The following is a 6,000-nucleotide window of genomic DNA, read 5'->3' on the forward strand; positions in this document are numbered from 1 at the left end:
TGTGCGGTGGCAGTGGGCCTGGAGAGCAGCTTTTGCGGGGAGGCAGTTAGGACTAGTGCTTGATCCAAGGGTGGCAGAAACTTGGGAACGGAATGCCCCCAGGTGGTGAGGTGCTCTCCAGTTGCCACAAGACTTACCCCTGACCCAGTCCACACACTGCCAGCGAGGCCTCTGAGTCCGTGTTCCCTGGGATAAAAATCACCATTTTGGGTTACAGCTCTTTCACTCGTTACCTGTGAGATCTTGGATAAATTATAGGAATTCTGAGCTTCAGTTCTCTTATCTACACAATGGGGGTAGGGCTCCTGGGTGGCTCAGGTCATGATCTAGGGGTCCTGGGATGGAGCCCCCTGCTCAGTGGGGAGTCTGATCTCTCCCTCTGCCCTTCCCCCCACCTCATGCACACACACACTCTCTCTCAAATAAATAAAATCTTTAAAAAAAATAGGGACACAAGGGTCTATTGAGTTGATATTCAATACTGCATTTAAAACTATCAGCAGACTTGACCAGCACATAGAAAACCCTCTGTGCATTGGTGGAACTTTCAAAGCCACAGTGGAAGCCAGTGGGGGAGGAGACAATCATACATCATACCTGAGTTCAGCCCAGAAGACTTGGAAAGTTAAAGAGTTACCATTGGGGCGCCAGAGAAGCGTGGGCTAAGTCCTTTTGGAGAGAAACAGCAACAACATCCCACCTGTATTGTGTTTGATTATTTTCCATGTTTAATTTTTGCAAGAGTCTTATGAGTTAGACAGGGGTGTGCTTACTCCTGCCAGCAGCCTAAAATTCTTTTGAAATAAGATGGAGTCCAAGCAGGGCGCCTGGGTGGCTCAGTGGGTTAAGCCTCTGCCTTAGGCTCAAGTCATGATCTCAGGGTCCTGGGATCGAGTCCCGCATCGGGCTCTCTGCTCAGCGGAGAACCTGCTTCCTCCTCTATCTCTCTCTCTGCCTGCCTCTTTGCCAGCTTGTGATCTCTCTCTGTGAAAAAAATAAATAAAATCTTTTAAAAAAAAAAAGATGGAGTCCAAGCAGAAATTTTTTAAAAAGTTAGATATCCATGGTGCATAATGGAGATTATCCATTACCCTCACATCGCAGAGTCTGGAAAGACATTTGCTTGGGAGGGAGGCTGGTGCCCAGGCAGGGTGGGAAAAGGGGTGGAGAAGGGAGGGGAGACTCCTTTGCAGTCCTCACCAAGGGCTGTGGGAGGATAGCAGAGGTCGAGATGGAGATGGGGTTCAAGAGGTTGCCGGGGGCGGGTGGTCCTGCAGCTCAGACGCTGAATCTGTCACAGCGCCCAGAGATAACCAGTCCCCAGGAACAGACTTCCACTAACTCGGCTCACAGAAGATGTACCCCAGACCAGGAAAGCTACTTTCCAGCTTGTGATAGGGGAATCAAAGCACCGAGCATAGGATTTTTTTCCCAAAGGTCAGCGAGCAGTGGCTTGGCGAGCAGTGACTTGGAACCAGGGTTTTGAACACCCTGGTCAGCGCTGTGCCTCCTCCTTGTGCCCCAGGGAGAGACATGCTGGCTTATAGGGTGCCTTTGTGTGTTTAGAACAAGATGCCCCCTTCCTTGGGTCAACACAGCCTCATGCGGGTGAGCAGAGAACAGTCTAGTTTCGCTCCCTGATCACCCAGGGACTCTTATCAGTGCATGTCCTGCCTGACAGAGGTGGCAGCCTGGTCCTCAAGTCCCTGGGCACCAGCAGCCTGAGGCTGTGCGTGCAGCTGTGTTTCCACTGAGGCCACCGGCGCTTGCCCCTGCCCGTAGTGGAGGTCCCTGAGCTGGGCCTGGGATTCCCAGCAGCATCCTGCAGAAGCTTATACATTAGGAGAAGCCACAGTCCCCTCCGCGTCACCCCCAATCCTGTTCTGTAGCGGAACTGGGCTCAGGGCCCACAGAGTTGTCCGGGGGCTCAGTACTGCTGTGGCAGTGGACGTATCATGCCAAGGCTCCCCCAGGGTGGTGTACCGGGCGTTGGAGCCCCTGCCATGAATAATCCAGGTGCATGGCTCTCTCCCTCCCCCTGTGCCATGTCCTGTCCCTGTGCACCAGGCAGCTTGCGTGACTGCTTGGGCACCAGGGTCATGCAGAAATCCAGGGTGGATGCTCACCCAAGTGTTGCCTTTGAGTTAGGAAACCGTGGACCCTTTGGGCAGATATAACCCTGACAGCTCACGGAACTGCTGGTATCTTTGGATAGGGAAAAGGTCGTCCTTCCCTCCTGGTGGTTGTAGCTATGCCAGGGCCAGATCCTTGGTGAGCAGAATATAGGCTGGATTTTAGCTTCTTGAACTTGCTCCTGACGGGTAGCCCTTTGCAGTACCAATTTGTCCATGGGGTGGCGGTACTGAGACCTTCGTGAGGACAGCTTTGGCTTCTGCATTCTGAAGTTTCTGGGTCTGGGGCACCCTCTCCAGACACCCACACCCGCTAACTCATGCAGGGGGCACCTGTGGGGCCCCACTCTGACAACCCAGTAGACAGGCTGGCTCACGTATGAATCTTCCTAGTGAAAGCTATGGCTTAGGCTAAGTCAGGACTCCTGCAGGAGAGCTTCTCGGCCAGCTGATGTGGACACAATTTCTTCTGGATAAGGCTGGAGGCATACACTCTGGCCCTTTGGTTTTACTATTCAAGATCTTGGGCCCCACTCCACTTTGCTCCCCATGGGTGGTCAGGGAATGGCACCGGCAGGGAGTTTGGGGCACTGAATTGAGCCATGAAGGGTAGTAACAACGGCTAACATTTATTGAGAAATTACATATGCAGATAAGACCTGATTTAATCCTCACATCAGGGGCGCCTGGGTGGCTCGGTGGGTTAAGTCTAGTACAAACCTCTGGGGATGTCTGGGGGAGGAGGGGGTTGATAATGTTCTGTTTCTGTCTGGGAGGTGGTTGTCCAGAGTGTTAAATTTGTGAAAATATATCGAGTTGCAGACTTTGAACTTCTGTACTCTGTATTCTAGTAAGACATTAGAAACCAAAATTGTGGGGAGAGGTCAGCGTGGGACTAGCCCACAGACCTGACTGCGAGTGCCAGGGACCCAAATCTGGGCGTTCTGGTGCACAGGACCATAGCAGGGCCTGCAGAGGTAGTTTGGGCTTGGCAGGGTTAGGATGGGAGACATAAGGAAGGCTCTCCGACCTAGAAGAGATTTGCCTCAACCTGCTCACCTTGATGCGCACCTCTTGCAGAATCAGGGTTGGGTCTGGTTTGGGTTGCTGGAGGGGAGGCCATGTGGGCCACAGAAGAGTGACACACTGGCGTGCATTTGTTTTTATACCTCCAAACCACAGGCTTTGTGTTTGCCAGTCTTAGCGGCCCTATCCACATATGCTATGCTATTATTTTCTTAATAGTTTCCGTTGTTTTATTTTATTTTATTTATTTATTTTTAAAGATTTTATTTATTTGACAGAGAGAGAGATCACAAGCAGAGAGAGAGAGAGAGAGAGAGAGGAGGAAGCAGGCTCCCTGCCTAGTAGAGAGCCCGATGTGGGACTCGATCCCAGAACCCTGAGATCAGGACCTGAGCTGAAGGCAGAGGCTTAACCCACTGAGCCACCCAGGCAGCCCCTTATTTTATTTTTTAAAGGATCTTTTTAACAAAAAAGATTTACTTATTTGAGAGAAAGAGAGTGAATGAGAGAGAGAGAGAGAGAGAGAGAGAGCACAAGCCAGGGGGAGGGGCAGAGGGCGAAGCACACTCCTTGCTGAGTAGGGAGCTGATGTGGGGCTCCATCCCAAGACCCTGGGACCATGACCTGAGCCAAAGGCAGATGCTTAACTGACTGAGCCACCCAGGTGCCCCAATAGTTTTCTTTAAATATTAAATTGATTAGCGGCGCCTGTTTGGCTCAGTGGGTTAAAGCCTCTGCGTTCGGCTCAGGTCATGATCCCAGGATCCTGGGATCAAGCCCCGTGTCGTGTCGGGCTCTCTGCTCAGCAGGGAGCCTACTTCCTCCTCTCTCTCTGCCTGCTTCTCTGCCTACTTGTGACCTCTGTCTGTCAAATAAATAAATAAATAAATAAAATCTTTAAATATTAAGTCTATTCACTTAAAAAAAATCAGCCTCAGTACAACTTCACAAACACTCAGATGGTTATAATTAAAAAAAAAAAAAGATACAGAAAAAATAACAAGGGTCAGCAAGAACATGGAGAAATTACAAACCTTATTATCCACTGCCAGTGGGAACGTAAAATGGGGCAGCCACTGTGGGAAACGGTTCAATGGTTTCTCAAGAAGTGAGACATAGGGGTGCCTAGGTGGCTTAGTTGGTTAAGCCTCTGTCTTCAGCTCAGGTCATGATCTCAGGGTCCTGGGATCCAGCCCCGCATCGGGCTCTCTGCTTAGCAGGGAGCCTGCTTCTCTCCCCCACCCTGCCTGCCTCTCTGTCTACTTGTGATCTCTCTCTCTGTCAAATAAATAAAATTAAATTAAATTTAAAAAGTGAGACATAGAATTACCACCTGAGCCCACAATACCACTCCTAAGATAGAGCCCAAAGAATTGAGAATTGTTATTCAAATAAATAAATAAATAAACTGGCATGCGTGTTCATAGCAGCCCTGTTTACAATAACCTAAAAGTGAAAAGAGCCCAAATGCCCATCAACAGATGAATGGATAAACAAAACGTGGTATAACCATACAATGGAACATCATTTGCCACAAAAGGAAGGTCTGACACAGACCACACCGTGGGTTAACACCAAGGGCAAGAAGCTGGACACAAAAGGTCAGCGAGAGGACTCTGTTTATGTGAAATTGCCAGAATGCGTAAATTCAAAGAAAAATGCAGGCTGGGGGCTGCCAGGGTCTGAGGAAGGGGAATGATGGGGGACGACTCACTGCTTAATGGGTGTGGGGGTCCTTTTGGGGTGATAACAATGTTTTGGAACTAGAGATGTTTGCACAACACTGTGCATGCACTGACAGCCACTGAATTGCTCGCTTTGCAATGTTTGATGTGACCTTGTTAGAATTCACCTCAACAGAAAACAAGCCAGGACAAACAAGCAGTCTCTGTTTTCTTACAGGTGAAAAAAGGCTAGTACGACTCTCCGCCTCATGGGAGCTGAACATGTGTGGAGGGGCTCGCCTTCAGCTAGCCAATAAAGGACAGCCACTGTCTTCCGAATGCCACTTACTAGGGTCTCACCAGGGAGGCCGCGTCTCCGAGCCAACCCCGGGGTACGGGCTTGGGGGGGCGGTGGTGAGGTTTACGGACCTGAGCAGAGAACCCGAAAACCTAAAGAGTGGCAGTCTCGAGGTGACGCCTAAAGGGCTGTCCCCGTCGTGCGGACCCAGGTGCGCCCCTCCCCAAAGCGGTGCCGCAGGTCCGGGCGCGGAGAACTGAGCGGCGGGGCTGTCAGTGCTGGGCCTGCGAGGTTCCGGGCCTGCAGGGCTGAAGTGGGGCCTTTTCCCGCCGGGGAGCTGCACATTCGGCCACCAGGGGGCGCTGCTGGGAGCCGTCCTGCCCAGGAAAGGGGCAGCGACTTAGGCCTTCTAGAGGACTGACAAACTTGCATCCTCTTGGTAACCACGCCGCCTACTAAACGTGGGATGTGTCAGGCTTCCCCAGCCTTCTTGCGTGGCTTACCCGAAGCCAGACGATCCCCCCCCCACCCCGGATCCTCTTCTGTCCTTCTCTAGCCTGCACCCCCTCCAGAGTAAAGAGGTTACTGCACCTTCTGTGGTGAAGGAGGTGAGCTCAGAGGGGAGAGCAGACATTTCTGGGCCCAGCCACCCCCAGCTACGGCACCAGTAGCCTTGCCTCTGCCTTCAGAGCCCGCCAGTGCAAGAGGCAGGCCCCGCCTGAGAAGGTTCCCAACCAGCAGGTGGTGGGTGGGGGTTGGCCTCCTAGCTGAAGGTTCAGAGACCTGGGGGTGGGAGGGGTGCACTGACTCCTCCATGCCAGGAAGCCACAGCTTTTCCTTCCCTCCCAACCTCTTTGGCATGAGCCAACATGTTTATAGG

Source organism: Enhydra lutris, unplaced genomic scaffold, assembly GCF_002288905.1.
Source record: "Enhydra lutris kenyoni isolate GAN:26980312 unplaced genomic scaffold, ASM228890v2 scaffoldscaffold9, whole genome shotgun sequence".
Lineage (NCBI taxonomy): Eukaryota > Metazoa > Chordata > Mammalia > Carnivora > Mustelidae > Enhydra > Enhydra lutris.